Source organism: Phascolarctos cinereus, unplaced genomic scaffold (genome assembly GCF_003287225.1).
Source record: "Phascolarctos cinereus isolate Bilbo 61053 unplaced genomic scaffold, phaCin_HiC Scaffold_9;HRSCAF=440, whole genome shotgun sequence".
Taxonomy (NCBI): Eukaryota; Metazoa; Chordata; class Mammalia; order Diprotodontia; family Phascolarctidae; genus Phascolarctos; species Phascolarctos cinereus.
Genome location: NW_027556402.1, coordinates 252948635 through 252965893, shown reverse-complemented (window position 1 = coordinate 252965893; position 17259 = coordinate 252948635). Strand labels below are relative to the sequence as shown.

The 17259-nt window shown below is 50.6% G+C and overlaps 1 long non-coding RNA gene across 1 annotated transcript; it reads left to right on the top strand.

The window, feature by feature from the left end:
* The first annotated feature begins 275 nt into the window (after positions 1-275).
* On the top strand, positions 276-10839 carry LOC144455505 (uncharacterized). Its single transcript, XR_013484225.1, has 2 exons — positions 276-3168; positions 4256-10839. It is a non-coding gene; the product is annotated as an uncharacterized LOC144455505 (long non-coding RNA).
* The last annotated feature ends 6420 nt before the right edge of the window (positions 10840-17259 follow it).

The window sequence follows — 17259 nt, the reverse complement described above, 5'->3', positions numbered from 1 at the left end:
TCCACTCACACTGGCCTGAGCCCCTGTAGCTTGGACTTAGAGGATTGTAGCCAACTTGGAGGCCAGAAGGCAGAGCAGAGCCCAGCCCCTGCACCATTCCCCCCCAAGGTCAAACTCTGGGCTGCACATGGCATCGGGACAAGAAGCACCCAGCAGTCCTCGTGATTGCCCCCCCGGTGACCCGGCAGACTTCTTCCCAGGAGCTCCCCCTCCCCTTACTCCTCCTCCTTCTCCTCCCCTTCCTCTTCCTCCTCCTCCTCTTCCTCTTCCTCCGGCTTCACTCCCAGAGACACCGATGCCTTAATGTCGGTGGCCCTCCTGTGCCTGGTGGCCCAGGGAAGGGCAGGGCTGTAATGGAGCCAGTCACCTCTCCCTGTCATGTGGCTGCAGGCAGCCCATTCGAGCCGGCCTCAGGCCGGGCAATGCCGCTGAGTCGCTGAAGGTGATGGAATACAACAAAGAAATACGACAATTGAGCCCAGCACTGGAGCCCAGTTGCCCAACACCCAGATTTAGAGCCATGCAGCCCAACCCCCTTATTTTACAAAGAAGGAGACTGAGGCCCGAGAGGGTAAGAACCCAGAGGGTTCCCATAGGTCCCAATTCTGAATGCTCTTCTAATGCAGGGACTGAAAAGTCCCCAGGACTCCCCACTGCCCAGACTCCCTGGAGAAGTTCCCCCAGCGTCCACCAGGAGGAGCCGAGAGACTGTGTCTACACCCTGGAGCACCTGCGTCTTCCTCCCTCCCTGGAGCTCACCTGGAGCAGGGAGGTGGGGGGAGGGGGGAGACACTCAGCTGCCCCGCCCCAGCATCTGCAGGCCTCCAGCCCAACCCTTTCAAGGCCTGAGCCTGGGACCAGGAGGGAGAAGGATGTCGCCGCTGGGAGGGCCCTTAGACCGTAGACCGTGGACGTCAGGGTGGGCAGGGACGCTGCCCGAGAGCTAAAGTCCCTCCCAGCTCTGCCAGACTCTGTTCTCACTCTTTTCCCATCCAGATCCCAAGATCACACAAGGAATAAGGAGCAGCGCCGTGTTTTGAACCCAGGTCTTTTGGCTAAATCTAGCTGGTTTTTCCTACGATGTTGTTGTTTCTCCTTGGAAGAGGACGGTGACATCAGGGAAGAGATGCCATGACGTGCAAGTGAGATTGGATTTAAGTGAGGGAGGGCCGTGCAAAGTCACCAGCCTAACGAGGAAGCAGAGTCAGGTCGGTGAGTCTTTGCTGAGAGCCTACTACGCTCCAGGCACTATGTGAAGCCTAGGGATACTAAAGAAAAGTACATGACAGTCCACACTCTTAAGAAGCTCCCCATCTAATGAGGAAAGACAACATGAACTACTGTGACCTTGGGCAACTCAGCCTCTGCGGGCCTCAGTTTACTCATCTGTAAAATGAGGCAGCGGGTCCAGATGGTCCCTTCCAAGCTGTCAGTGACCTGATCCTTGCCCCCAGAGAGTTGTTCATGGTCTAGTAAGAGAGACAGCTACAGACACAACATCACAGAATCACAGACCATCAGGGCTCCAAGAGCCTCAGTCATCTGGTCCAATCACCCCATTTTGCAGATGAGGTAACTTACTCCGTCACACAGCCTGTGACCAGCTAGTCCACTCATTACCTGTGCCTCCTCGGACAAAGTCACTCAATGGAACTCTAACGTTTGGGAAGCATCAGAGGCCGTCAGAGATGGCCAGGACCCAGCGGCGCACAGTACACCACGAAGGGTTAACGGAAGCGGCAGGCGGTGCACCCACAAGACTGAAGAGCCCCTTATCCAAAGGAGCCTTAATTGAACGTCCTCGCTTGTCAGAGCGCTCAGCCCGAGACAGTAACTGCTACGGATGTCTGGGGGCTTTAAAGATGTATTTCACTCCTGGTCAATTGACAGTCTCATTTAAAAAGCTCTGCCCTTGGCAGCAGAAGCTAAGAGCCTAGACCAGGGCCTGGGAGGGCAGAGAGGGGGTCTCCAGCAGAAGGTGATCATCCCGTGGGGTGAGCAGGCTTGGGAAGGAGACCGAGCATCGTCAGATCACAAGATTTCGAGCTTGGAGATTCAGTAGCCCCACTTTATAGAAGAGGAAACTGAGGTTCAGAGAGGGTAAAGCTAGCCAGGATTCTAACCCAGGTCCTCTGATTCCAAAGCGTCCTTCCTTCTGGGCTACGCTGCCTTTCAAGGACTGCTGAGGACAGATATTGTTCCCATTCAACCAAAAGTTTCCTGTTTTTCTCTCTCCTGTAACCCACTGGCCCAGGGCCCTGGGGGTCATTTATAGAGCAGATTTACAGGGTGCCTAACTTACCTTCTCTGCACTGGTCCTCACGAGAAACCCGGGAAGGAGGGTCTATTATTTCACAGATAAGGAAACTGAGGCAAAGAGTGACTCACCAAGAGTCACAGAGCTGGTAAATGTCTGAGGCAGAATTCAAATCCAGAGCTCAGGACTCCACGTCCCACACAGGGCTCCCCCTCTGTAGGGCAGCCGTGGTACCCGGGGCTGGGCAGGAATGGTGAGCTGGACCGGCGTGGCTCACCCACACACCTGTATGCTCCCTTCTACTCTGACCTCAGCACGATCACTCCAGCCTCCCCGGGGTCGCTCCACCCTGCGGCAGACCTCAGGAGAAGGCTGCAGGCTCTGAGCAAACTCGAACTCATCCTCAGGCAATCAACAAGCCTTGATTTAGTACCTGCTAGCTCTGAGGATGCCAGTGAAAACAAAATAGTCTGGTCTTGAGAGAGCTTGCAGTCTATTTTAGTCAGCATTTGCACAGATAAGCAAGTAAGGAGGAAGGAAATTAGCATTTATGAAGGGCCTGCTACGTGCCAGGCATTGCGTTAAGCACTTTACAAAGATTATCAAACCTGTTGTTATAACCCCCATTTTACAGTTGAGGAAACTGAGGTAAAGTGACTTGTCCAGGGTCATACAGCTAGTAAGTGTCTGAGGCTGGATTTGAACCCAGATCTTCCTGACTCCCGGTCTGGTGCTCTATCTAATACAAAATAAGCACAAAGCCACTTGGGAATGGGGAATGTTACCAGTTGGGTGACCTGGAGAGACCTCATGTGGGAGGAGGAAAGAACATAAACTGAGGTTTGAAAGGAATTGTTGACTCCAAGAGGTGAAGAGAAAGCATTCCAGGCATAAGGACAGCCTGGACAAAGGTGAGGAGGCAGGAGATGGGATGTAGTGTATGGGGAACAGGCCTTAGGCTGGCTTGGCTGGAATGTGGAACACCAGAGGGGGAGGAAGGTGCAATCAGTCTGGAAGGTGCATTGAAGCAGCTTGGGAAGGGCTTTACATAGGAGGGCAGGAGGGAGCCCCTGAAACTTTCTGGGGAAGGGAGTGGGGTGGATCATGGTAGGCTCCACGCTGTTGCGGAGGACAGATTGGAGAACAAGGAAGCTCTCTCTAACCTCTGGACTTCAGCCTTTCCTACAGGCCCAGGTCCTTTCAGAACCATAGAGCTTGGCCATGGTGCCAGACCCACCCTCCAAGGCTGACTCATCCCCCCACCTAGGGAATGCCTTTTTTCCCTCTGGGGGAGTCTGCCCATCTCCCTACCTCCCCCCAGTTCCTTCACCCCTCCAGTACACACCCCTCCCCAGAAGCACCTTGCCTCTCAGGCTCACTGAAGAGTCCTCAAAGCCTGTTAAGAGGCTGGGCCAACCTCTTCTCCTCCCTCTCCTCTCTGAGTAAAATCCACCTCTCACCATTGTCCTGGCCCATCATGAATTGGGCTGAGTCAGGCCCTGCCCCCTCCAGGCCTGTAGCTATCTGCAAGGTTGCTCTTAGTGCCCTGGGGCCAGATACTGCTCAGCCCGGGTCTGGATGATCCACCAAGGAGAGGGCCTTCCCCTGCTGTCCCCTCCTGCCCCTGCTGCTTCTTCCATCAGACAGCACTGGCCTCTCCAGCTCTCCTTGGGATCCTGCACAACATGTATGGTGCTGGGGCGGGGGGCTGACCTTGTACCAGATGCCTTCCCCCTTCCCATCTCTGCTGGTGGTGCCACCAAACCTGCTCTTCCAGGCCTTTCCTTCTGGGCGGGCCCTGCTGGCTCCCGGCACATGCCAGGCCTTGGGGGCATTTTCTCTATGGGGCTCCCTCTGAAAGTGTACCTGAGCTGCCAAAGGAAGTGGGTGGAGATCAGTGCCAGAATACCCCGAAGAAATTGGACCTGAGCCACCACGGCCCACTCCCAGCCGCGTTGGACTGCACTTGAGTAACAGACAGGTTTGTCATCCTTGTAGGAACCACAGGCTGTGAAAGCTAGAAAGGGCCTTAGAACAAAGCCCAGAGAATGGCAGACCCCAGGACAGAAAAGATCGGAGCTAAGAAGAAACTTGGAATGTCCGTGGGAACTCAGAGATGTAAGAGACCTTGGAACACAGAATGTCAGAGCTGGGAGGGCCTTTGGAACCTGGAATGTCAGAGCTGGAGGGCCCTTAGAATATAAAACATCAGGGCTGGGAGGGCCCTTAGAACCTGGAATATCAGAGCTCGAGAGAGCACTTAGAACCTGGAATGTCAGAGCTGGGAGGGCCTTTGGAACCTGGAATGTCAGAGTGGGGAGGGCTTTTAGAACCTGGAATGTCAGAGCTGAGAGGCCCTTAGAATATAAAACATCAGGGCTGGGAGGACCCTTAGAACCTGGAATGTCAGAGCTAAGAGGGCCCTTAGAACCTGGACTGTCAGAGCTGGAAAGAAACCCAGAACAGAAAATACCCAGAACAGAGCTGAGAAGAAACTTGGAATATCAGAGGACCTTACAATGTCAGAGATAGAGGAGACCTTGGAACAAGAGCTGGAAGGACCTTGGAACACAGAAAATACCTTAGAATGTTACATCAGGGAAAGGGACCTTTGACCAGAGTCTGAGAAGAAAAGGTCCTTAAAGTTCAGAATCCAGCATGCTATAAATAAGAGACCACTGAGTCCAGCCTCCTTATTTGACAGAAGAGGAAACTGAGGGCCAGAGCATCTAGGGAAATCTCAGCAGCAGCTCTCTCTCGGGGTGGGATGGGAGAGGAAGGCCCCTTCTCCAGCCAGGGAGGGTGGCCAAGCTGGTGGCTGAGGGTCCTTCCAGGTTATCTTCCCCTGCTGCCGTCAGCAGGGCCTCCTCGCTGCCTCCAGCTGTGATGCATGGGGAGGAAGAAAGGCAGGTGCAGTGGTCAGAAGGCACTCCCCAGGCCTGGGGGGCTGGGGAGGGGCCCGGCCTTCCAAGCCCAGCACCCAGCCTCCTGCCAGCTAATTTTAGCTGCTGGGACTTCAGAGGCACAAGCATAATTAAGCGGTGGTGTGTCACTTTCCAGCTGCCTCTCACATCTCCAGAGCAGTCACACGCCACTCGGGAGGCAGGAGGCGTGGGTGACACAGAGGAGTGGGGGCTGCAAGGAAAGGAGGTTGTAGCATCCTAGATCCTGGGGCTGGGGGGACCTCAGAGGCCATTGGACAGATAAGGAAACTGAGGCTCACTGGCCCAAGGTCACACGGGTAACTAGCAGAGCTAGGATTCAGACCCAGGCCCTCTGGCCCCAGGCCCCTGATCTGGTGGAGAATCATGTCCTGGGTCTTGAGGAGGGCTGGGGAGCAGTAACCTTGTGACAACTGGGAAGGCCCCCCCACACCAGACTGGGAGGAGGGCCCGGCAGTGGCCTGGAGCCCTGGACACTCCTCCAAGAATCCTGGTAACTAGTCCCGCCTGCCCGAGGGAGCTTTTCTGCCGTGTTAGCCCTTGTCTATCTCCTGTACCCGTGGGCCAGAGGAGGACCTCTGGATTGAGAGTCAGAAGGCAGCGTTTTGAATCCAGCTCTTCTAACTACTACCCCTATGGCCCGGTTAGAGTCACCTGTGGCCTCAGTTCTCCTAAATGACCTCTAAGGTATATTCTAAGTTAAATCCTGTCATTCTCGAAGCCCCGGGCAAAGTTGGGAGGAGAGAGAAGGCTGCCTGACCACCACAAAGAATGCTTTTTTTTTTCAGCCAAAGACAAGGTGTATTGGAATATCTACCATATTGGGCACACTCTTAAGAAGTCCAAACATTAGTAAGCTATTGGCTAGGTTATAAGAATCTAAGCCCAAAGAATACTTTTTAATGGGACTGTAAGTATACATCCGATTAAATTCAACTGCATTCAATCCAAAAAGCATTCCAAAAGTGCCTACTGTGCATGGGGTACAGTGCTGGCCTTGAGGGCACAAAGATAGCATCCCAAATCCCAGCCTTTAAGGCTCCATCCAGGAAGGTCTTGCTAGTGAGAAGACCCAACATCTTTTTTTTTTAATCAATCGATTAATTTTACATTTTCAACATTTACTTTTATGAGATTTTGAATGGTAACATTTCCCCCCTCCTTCCCATCCCCCCTTCCCAAGACGGCATGTAATCTGATATAGGCTATACATATACAATCATATTAAACATATTTCCACATTAGTCATGTTGTGAAAGAAGAATCAAAACAAAAGGGGAAAACCACAAGAAAGAAGAAAAAAATAGTATGCTTCCATCTGCATTCAGATTCCGTAATTCTTTCTCTGGATGTGGAGAGCATTTTCCATCATGAGTCTTTTGGAGATGTCTTAGATCCTTGCATTGCTGAGAAGGGTTAAGTCTGTCAATGTCAGTCATTGCACAATGTGGCTGTCACTGTGTACAACCTTCTCCTGGTTCTGCTCACTTCACTCGGCATCAGTCCATACTAGTCTTGCCAGGTTTTTCTGAAGTCTGTCTGCTCATCATTTCTAATGGAACAATGATATTCCATTACATTCATATGCCACAACTTGTTCAATCCCCTCAATTTCCAATTCTTTGCCACCACAAAAAAGAGCTGCTATAAATATTTTTGTATATGTGAGTCCCTTTCCCATTTGTACGATCTCTTTGGGATACAGCCCTAGAAGTGCTATTGCTGGGTCAAAGGGTATCCCATTTTTATAGTCCTTTGGGCATAGCTCCAAATTGTTCTCCAAAATGGTTGGATCATTTCACAACTCCACCAACAATGCATTAGTGTTCCAATTTTCTCACATCTTCTCCACCATTTATCATTTTCCTGTTCTGTCATGTTAGCCAGTCTGATAGTGTGATGTGGTACCTCAGAGCTGTTTTAATTTGCATTTCTCTAATCCATAGTGATTTAGAGCATTTTTTCATATGACTACAGATAACTTTAATTTCTTCATCTGAAAACTGCCTATTATATCCTTTGAGCATTTATTAATTGGGAAAAAGACTCAACATCTTCAGGGGTGACTCTCCCCCTTTACCTTCCTTCCTTACCCCCTCCCTCTCAAAGCTGTCCCAGAACTCACCCAGGACAGCCAAGAAGTAGGAAGGCCAGACACCCTCCAGGGGCCTCCCAGACCCTTCATGTGACTTGGCTGAGACGGGAGTCACCAGCCCTATGTCCTCTGATGAGGTGGTGAACCACCAGGCCTTCCCACCTGCCCCGCTGATGGGGGTCCTCTGGGACTTACCAGGTACCCTGTGGCTCACCTTTCTTTTATGAGTTGTCCTCCCCAATCAGACAGTGAGCTCCTTGAAATCAGGGACTGCCTGAACTTTTCTATTTGTATACCCAGAATTTAGCAGGGCTTGGAACACAGCAAGTGCTTAACAGACACTTTTTCATTCATTCATTCATTCATGGAGCATATATTTACTGGAATGAAACAACGTGTATGCAGAAACACAAAATCTAGAAAAAAATAAACTAATTTGGTGGGAGGGGCCCATTAAAGACAGGGAATGGGTCTCTTGCAGGAGGTGGCTAGAGGTTCAAAGAGGTGGCAGGAGGGCATCATAGGCATGGAGCACAGCCTGGGCAAAGACCCAGTGGAGGGAGGCAGAATATTTACTTACAGGGAACCATAGCAAGCTCCCCAGTTTGATTCGATGTTAATTAATTAATTAATTAAATCTATGAGAGCTGATGAGATCGTCAAGGTAGAGCATATGAAGAAAGGAGACCCAAGTCAGAGCTTTCTGAGATGCACATGCTTAGCTGGCTGGGGACAAGTGGTGACCCAGTGAGGGGGTGATGGGACAGCCAGGGCAATAAATGCCAAACAGAGGAATTTGCATGTTAGCCGGAAGACAGTAGATCTACTGTGCTGTAGGTGTGAGAGGTACTAGGGCTGCATGTATAGATCTGGAAGAGTTGAGGTGATAACTAAACCTACGGGAGGTAGAGAGTATGAAGACAGGGAGATCCAAGTGGTGGTGGTGTGGTCATACTGAGGAAGAGAATCCCTCTCCTCCATCCCCATGCACTTCCCTGGATAATAAGGATAATTGATCTTCATGTAGTGAGAAAAGCACTTCCACCTTCCCCCTTCCCCTAACAACAACTTGGGGAAGTAAGGATTTCAGGTATTATTATCCCCATTTTACAGAGAGGGAAACTGAGGGTCAGAGAGGTTAAGTGACCTGCCTTTGGTGACACAGGCACTGAATATCAGGGGTTGTATTTGAATCCAGGTCTCTGGTTCCCAGCCTGGCTCTCCTACGGCTATGCCAGGCTGCCGTAGGCAGATATACACTGAGGACCCAAAAGCCCTGTTCTGGTTCTGGTTACAGGGAGGCAGAGTTCAGTCACTGAAGGGAAGAACTGTCTAATGATGAGGATGGTCCATCTTTGGAGGGGGCTGCCTGGTGAGGTGGTGATCTCCCTGTCACTGGAAGTGTGCGAGCAGAGGCAATGGCCTCCTGATAGAGATATTGTGGAAGGGGGATTTGTAGGGAGTCTCATCAGGTGGGCCTGGAAGCCCAGAATCAGGTCTGACTGAGGAGGGACAGTAGATTTGGAATGAGGCATTTCCCCAGGGGTACAATACCTTTGGAAGTCGTCCTTCCTTTTGGCTCTAGCAAACTCCGACCAATGAATTCAAAGGAAATTGGGACCTGGCCCAGCCGCTTAATCAAGATTTGTCTGACATTGGACAAAAATTGGCAAGGGTCTGGCCATAAATTTCATATCCAATTACTAGAGCATCCAGGACACACTACCTCAACGTATCCATTAACAAAAATTTTTGTCATCATAAAAATGGCAGGTGTACTGATGCCTGGGAAAGTGGAGTAGGTGTCCTAGATCCTCATGGGCGGTGATGCTATCTGTAATCGACCAATATTGGAAGCCAGAGAGACATGGCTGGAGAGTGGCCACTCGGTCATTTCCATAAAACTTTGGGGATGGACTTGACATCATATGGATACCCAGGATACTTGCTTCAAGAAGCTGTGGTTTCTCCAGACACAGGTTCCATTCTCTCCTTTTCCTCCAAGATGAGTTTTGGTGGGAAGGAACCATAATCTGGTGGCCAGCTTCCCAGCAGAGAGAGCCTTTGCACTATGCCTGGGCTTGACCGGCAGACGTGTGGTCCGTCTCAGCAGTCCAGACTTGATGCTTTTCTGGCATGGTAGGACCTGCTAGGGTCTGTTCTCTAGTGGCATAACCTTCACCTAGACCATCTTTGATGAGACATCAAAGACCTAGAGATGGGAGGGTTTTTAGAATCCATTGAGACCAACTCCCTGATTTTATGGAAGGGGAAACAGAACCCCAAGGAGGTTGACTAACCCAAGGTCACACAGGAAAGTAAGCTTTTCAGGTAGGTCTGTGTGCAGCTTGGCAGCAGTATGAAGGATGGATCTGAAGAGAGAGAAACAGGAAGGAGTCCAAATAGGAGTGTACTGCTGTGGCCTGGGTGAGAGGTGATGAGGGCCTAACCGAAGGCAGAGATCTTCTGAGTGGAGAGAAAGGAACAGATGTATGAGCTGTCCCAGAGCTAGAACAGGTAAGGCTTCACTGAGTGGTGTGAGGGAGACCCAGAGAACTTAGAGATGGTTCTGTCCCCAAAAGAAATAGGGAAATCTGGAGGTGGGATGAGCTGGAAGGAAAATAGAGTGAGTTCTGCTTCAGAAATGTTGAGTGTAAGATGCCTACAGGACAAATGGAGAGGGCAATCTGGAAATAGGCAATATAAAGATAGCACTCAGGAAAGGTACTAGGGCCAGATGTATAGATCTGGAAGAGTTGAAGTGATAATTAAATCTATGGGAGCTAATGAGATTGTCAAGGTAGAGAATATCAAGAGAGGAGACCCAAGTCAGAGCTTTCTGGGATGCACATGCTTAGCTGGCTGGGGACAAATGGGTGACCCAATGAAGGAGACTGAGAAGGAATGGTCAGTGAGGTAAGGGGAGAACCCCAAAAAAATGCCTTTGGAGCCAAAGAAAAGGAGAGCTTCCCACAGAAGGTAATCACTAGTGTCAAAAGCTGAAGTCAAATGGACTTTGGAAAAACCCCAAAAGATCTTTGGATTTAATTCTTTAAAAAGTGTGAGTCACCTTGGAGAAATCCATTTCAGTTAAGGGTTGGGGCCAGCAGGTATTAAGAAGTCATTAGGAGGTGAGATGACTCTAAGAGCTTGGCATTGAAAGGAAGGGGCGATATAGGATGCTAGCTTGAGGGGACGGCAGAGTCAAGTGAAGGTTCTTGAAGAACAGGGGGAACACAGGCAGCAGCAAAAGATTCAGGGGAGAGGAGAATGAAGCAGACAAAAAAGAACCATGGCACCAGGGGACATGCTCCCTTAGCTTAAGAGTACAAGTTCAGGGCCTGACCCTGGTAAGGAGATGGGCAAAGGGAGAGAGAATGAGGAAGGAGGAAGAGGGGTTTTGTTTCTCTGGATTCCACTGTTTCCTACAGAGTGATAATATTGTCTTACATTCACGAACCCCAACTTCTCCTGTCTTTTCCCAATCGATGGATACCAACATTGCATCTGGTTTTTACCTACCATAAAAAGTGCTGCTACGATTATTTCCATGTGCATGGGACCTTTCTTTTGGCTGCTAACATCTTTGGGTATACAAACTCAGTAGCTGACCTCATTTTACAGAAGAAATGGACGCTTGGCAGAACTGCGACCAGAATGGAGGCCTCTCAGCTCCATTGTCCACTTGAGGAGCTAACCATTGCCTCCAAGCCCAGCCCACCTCAGCTCTCCTTCTGTATTTGGGGACCCCTGTCTCTTCAACTGGACTTTCACACGCTGCGTTTTCACCCTGGCAGAGGGCCTCAGTGAGTTGGAATCCTGATTCTGAACTTCCAGGGTTTTGGAAACACATTCCCCCCCCCACTCCCCGGAGACACCCGCTCCCCCATCCCTTGCCAGTCTCTTGGAATTAGAGCACACTCAGGCGGCAAGCTTAGGCCCAGGCTGGGCCCACCTAACTGAAATGAGATCTCACTATGACCTTGCACCTGAGGGCCCTTTGGGGGGGAGGGGCATGTCTCCACTTCCATTATCTCCCTGTCTTTTCACAGCAGCTCTGTTAAATAATCATGTCTCCTGTTCCTTCAGTGGTTTAGGGTTTAAAAGCATTTTTCCTAACAATGGATCCCTAAGTCTTATTTCCTCCATTTTGAAGATGTAGGGATTGAGGCTTAGAAAGTTAAGTGATTTGCCCAAGATCACAAGGCTAGTGAGTGGAGGTTGGTGGTGTCCAATTCCCTGTGACCCCATTTGGCATTTTCTTAGCAGAGATACTGGAGGGGTTTGCCATTTTCTTCTCCAGCTCAGTTGTACCCTGCAACACACACTCACACACATCTGGTGAGACATGTGTGTGCTCACACGCACAGGGACAAAGACCCCAGAAGACAGTGTGCTATAATGCAAAGACCATTTGGAGTCAAAGGATCTGGATTCAAATCCCAGCTCTGATGCTCGCTGACCGTATAACCTGGGATGGGCTACTTCCTGTGAGGCTCAGTTTCTCCATCGTTAGGACCTGAAAAATATTCCCAGGGCTCTCCTTTTCTAGTTACATGGCTCTTTCAAGGCCCAGTTCAGATATGACTTCCTCTGAAAATCTTCGCAGCCCATGATGGTTTCATCCTCTTCCAAATTCTCATAGTTCCACTTGTCTTTTTCACTCTTTGACCCTTGGAGGTCACAGAATTATAGAATAACATAGAACAGAGTGGTTGTTTGAGATCATTTTGTCCGATGCCAGAATTTTACAGATGGGGAAACTGAGACTGAGAGAATGGAAGAAGCTTGCCCAAGGTCACACAGAAAGTCATTGACACTAATACGTGGTCTAGTTTTTTTTAAATTACCTTTTTCATGTGCAGCACGATTATAAGGCAGAAAGAGCGTGTCTTAAAAACTGCTAGAGGGTCTTCAATGTTCAACTTAAAGCTCTCCCAGACGGCTGCAGCCCACCTTTCCAGGTCTGTTCTCCAGCATTCCCCTGCTTGCTCTCCATTCAGGCCAGAGAGCCCTCCTGCTATCCCTCAAACTCGACATTTGATCTACCCCATCACGCCTTTCATGCACTGTTCTCCTGGGCCTGGAGTGTATTCCCTTAGAATTCTTGGTTTCTTTCAAGACCCAACTCACAGGCCTCCTCCTACTCAAAGCCTTGGGCTCTCTCACTCCTCAAATAAGTATAATACATAAGTTATGGTTGCTCAGTCGCGTCTGACTCTTCATGACCTCATTTGGAGTTTTCCTGGCAAAGAGATACTGAAGTGGTTTGCCATTTCCTTCTCCAGGTAGTCTTGCAGATGAGGAAACTGAGGCAAACACAGTGAAGTAACTTGCCCAGAGTCACTCAGCTACTAAGTGTCTGAGGCTGGATTTGAACTCAGGTCCTCCTGACTCCAGGCCTAGAGCTCTATCCACTGCACCACCTGGCTGCCCTTGACAACATACATACCCATCTTTTTACATGGTGCCCACCTATACCACCTCCCCCCTCCAATATAACATAAGTTCCTTAAAAGCAGGGTCTATGTCTACTTTTGTCTCTGTATTTCTAAGCCTAGCACGGTGCCTGGTACACAGCAGGTGCTTAATAAATGCTTGTTGAACTGGATTGCCTGATGGCTTAATAATTATCTTATCGTGGAGGGGTGGACTCCCCTCAAGAGGCAGTGAACAGGGTGGGCAGGGGAAATGGGAAGCTGTAGAACACAGACTCAGGCACCTTAGGACCCCGGATGTTCAGTTCTTTTAATTTAATAAGCATTTATTAAGCACCCACTGTGCTGGGCATTAGGAATACAAGGGGAAAAAAACCCTAGTGGAACCAGTGCCTGCACTCAGGGGGTTTACACTCCACTGAGTACGCAGATAACTAAAGCCAAGGCCATTTGAAGAGAGAGAGAACACTAGCTTGGGTGGAGGTGGCGAGGGGAGAATCTGGGGGGGCTTAAAGGAAGAGGAGGCATTTGAAATGACAGGTTTGTCTGGGGTCACCCAACCTTCACAGTGATCATGGCTGTTTGCATGTTACAAATCCCTTCCCTTGGACAGACACAGAGGTCTTCATCATGTAGGAGGAAGCAGCTAGGCTTTGGAGTCCATGGTCCTGAGTTCAAATCCCAACTCTACTTCTTACTAGCTGTGTGACCTAAGGTCACCCTTGGAACCTTCAGTTTCCTCATCTGTAAAGTTATTGTGTTCAATTAAGTAGCCCATAATTCTCCCTTCATTTCTAAATACTATGTGTTTCTAGAGTCTATGAATATACAAGGCATGAACTGGTCTGATAAGGAAGCTGACCATCACTGCCCTGTAGGGTACACAGCCCTACACTGTGCTATTCTGGGCATTCCTGGGGAGTGGGATTCCCTCAGAGAGTAAGAGGACACTTACAGAGTGACTTGGGGAAGAAATCGCATTAAGAGACTTCAACAGTGGCCAGAGCCCCTAGGAACTCCCCCCCCAGGAGCCTAGGATCCTGGGAGGGGCCCCCATTCACTTGGGGGAGCTCACTCAGGCTCAGTGACTACCTTGCCTTCTAGGGAGAGGCCTCCAGGGCAGATGATGGTTCTTCCAAGGGACCTCCCTAGGGGCTAGGAAGGAAGTTCTGATGGCTGGATCCCGGCAATGACTGACATCTCCCCCTCACCCCCAAACACACACGTATTGCCGCCAGGGCTGAGTTGATTTCCCAAGGGACACCATCTTCCACTCTTCGGAGGCGACTGATATCTTAGTGACATCGCCAATTCCAAGGGGATAAAAGCGTCTGTAGGATTTGGGGACGGGGGAGGAAACCTTGCGTCAGCCGGTGACTTTCCCAATGAGAGAGTGGGAAGGGGAGATCCTGGCCAGGGAGACAGCCACTGATCGACTCATCAGGGAAGTCGGCTCCTCTTGGGTGGGAGGGGGAGAGGGGGAGAGAGAAGAGACTCAAGCCCTGCAGATACCAAGACCCATAACTCCCAGACTTCTTGTTCACTGGCCTCCCGCCAGCCTATGAGAAGGAGGAAGTTGTAGTAGAAAGAGCACAGAGACCAGCTTTTAAGGATCTTGGAGGTCACGCATCGTGACCTTGGGCGGGTCTCAGACAGACCTCAAAGGTCACCTTGGATAAGAATGTCCTCAATAACCCACCATGAAAGGGGTCATCCAGCCTTTATTTAAATACCACCCATGATGAGCCACTCAGTACCTGCCCAGGCAGCCCATTCCGCTTTTTGGCCAGCTCTGATTGTTTCTGTATAATTGAGCCCAAGTGTGCCTCAGTACCCCCTCAGCCCATTCTTCTTCACGCCTGCTCTCTGCTGCCATGCAGAGCATGGCTGATCCTCCTCTACATCAACTGGAATAATTTCTGTAAAGCACTTAGCATGTAACAGGTGCTTAATAAACGCTTGTTGGCTTCTCTCCCCTTCCCGTTCTTCCGCCCTTCCAGGACAATCCATTAGATATGTAAAAACTAGCATCACGTCCCCTTCCTCCTAAGTCCCCTTCTCCAGAACAAACGTCCCTAATTCCATCAGAGGGTACGGTCTCCACCCTGGGCCTCTCTCGGTTCCCTTGTCTATAAAATTAGAGCATGGGACCAGATGATTTCTGAGATCCTGCCAGCTTTGAATCCCACGGTTCTGACTCTGACATTAGCTGGGCTCCGTCTCCCTCCTCATCTCCTGTCTGATCTTCCCTCTTTGTTCTGTTCTATGCCTTCTCTCCTTTCCTACACCTCCTATGCCCAGGGCCTGGGCACCCCCTGTGTGAGCCCTGGATCAGGCATCTTGAGTTCAGAGGCCCTGCAGGCAGGGAGAAGCCTCTGGGGGAACCCCAAGTGGGGGTGGATAGTATTGCCGGTTCTAAAGGTCAGTCTGCCTCCTGGCCCAGAATAACTAAGATGCTAATGTGGAATTTACACTCCAGAGTGACAGGGAGAAGATGGCCTCCAATATATCTCACCTGAGGCCTAGCATGGCCCTGGGGAGGCCCCTGTCCAGCTGGTCCTGGAAGCAGACATGGGCGAGAGATATGGGTGGGTGCAGCCAAGGTGGGGGCCCAGTTCTGTTTCTCACTGGGGGGAAGGGGAGGGCTGACACTCTCATCATTCTGCAGCAGACTCCATGGGCCTTCACGAGTCTTTAGGTCTGTGGAATGCCTACTGACCTCCTCCCTTCCTCTCTGTGACATGGTAGAACCCAAGTCAGAGGCCAGCTCTGGGAATCTTCAGCTTGTGGGGGGGGGGAGGGGGGGGCTTTGTTCAGCCTTCAGTTCTATAGAGATCCTGTCTCTGCCATCAGACTGTAGACTTGGAGGGGTAGAGAGGAAGGCAGGGTCTCCTCTCTTGCCTTGTCTCCCTCTCCCCTCATAGTATCATAAGATTTTGAGTTGGAAGGAGACCCACTAGACCATAAGGTCATAGATGGAGCGGGGACCCAGGGACGGAGTAGCGGGAAGGGACCTTAGAGGCCCTGCAATGCCATTTTAGAGAGGAGCCGCAGAGGAGGGGAAGTGACTGGCCCGAGGTCACACAGCTAGGAAGTGTTGGAGGGAAGATTTGAAGAGAATTAGCTCTTTCCACAACCACAGGCACAGAACCCAGTCCAGGGAAGGAGCAGTGAGAGTTGGGCCTGCTGACTGCTAACTGTCTGGCTGACAGATTCCCTTGAGAACTCCTTCCCTGGTGTACTCCCAGGTCAGGGCTCTGCTTGCAATCTTTCCTCTCTTCAATCTTCATTTCTGAGTCTCTGTCTCTGTCTGTCTCTCTCTCCCTCTGTCTCTCTCCCTCTGTCTCTCTCCCTCTCTCTCTCTCTCTCTCTCTCTCTCTCTCTCTCTCTTTCTCTCTCTTCTTTCTCCCCTCTCTCCCTTTCTCTCTCTCTGTGTCTCTCTTCCCTTTCTGTCTCTGTCTGTCTGTCTGTCTGTCTGTCTGTCTCTCTCTCTCTCTCTCACACACACACACACAGAACTGGCTGCCGGCTGTTTTCCCAGAGCTCTTCTCTGGCTGCCTGTCACGCTTGTCTGCAGAATCATCAGAGCCCATCACTGTCAGCCAGTCCAAGTGTTTAATAATATTTACACTATAGCCGTGGCACTTCTCCTGTTGACAGAGCCTCCTGTCCCTGCCCGGGCCCAGCCTGCCCTGGGTTGGCTCCATTCCGAGTAAAGAATCAGGGCAGAGCTTCCAGGGGGGCCAGGGGGGCCCCTGTGGCTCCCTGAGGGTCAGAGGGCCTGGCTTCAAGCTTCAATTGCCAACCTTTATTGGCTACGTGACCCTGGATCTCTCAGAGACTCAGTTTTCTCAGTCAGTCAGTCAAAAAGCATTTAGGAAAGGCCCACTATGGATAAAAAGACAGAGCAAAATGGCCCCTGCCTCTAGGGGACAGAGGGAGGAGGTGGAGAAAACAACTGTCACATGGGGACACTGTTACTTGAGCACCCACATCTCTGGGTCCTTGAAAGAAAAATGACTTGTAAACTTTAAAGTCCTAGAGAAAGGTGCCCGGGGCCAGGGGGGCACTAGGACCACAGGCTCCACTCCTCCCTCCCATTGGAGGGTCTGCTTGGAGCTTCCTCAGACCAAGGGTGTGTGTGTGTGTGTGTGTGAGAGAGAGAGAGAGAGAGAGAGAGAGAGAGAGAGAGAGAGAGAGAGAGAGAGAGAGAGAGAGGAGAAAAAGAGAGAGACAGAAAGAGAGAGGGAGAGAGAGAGAGGAGAGAGAGAGCTCTTGAGCTCACTCAGTGGATTTGATCTCACTTGAGCAAGTGTCACGGAGGGGATTTGAACTCAGGTCCTCTGACCACCAGTCTGGAGCCTTTTTCCAGTGTACCAGATTGACCAGTATCCCAGCCATACTTCAGCTGCTCCATTCCCAATACTCAAACTCCTCCCAACTCCCAATTTAGCCGCCCCTCCCCCCTCCCAGGCCCAAAGGCTTAGTTCTTTTATCTCGGCATTTGGGATTTCTGCCTTTCTTTGT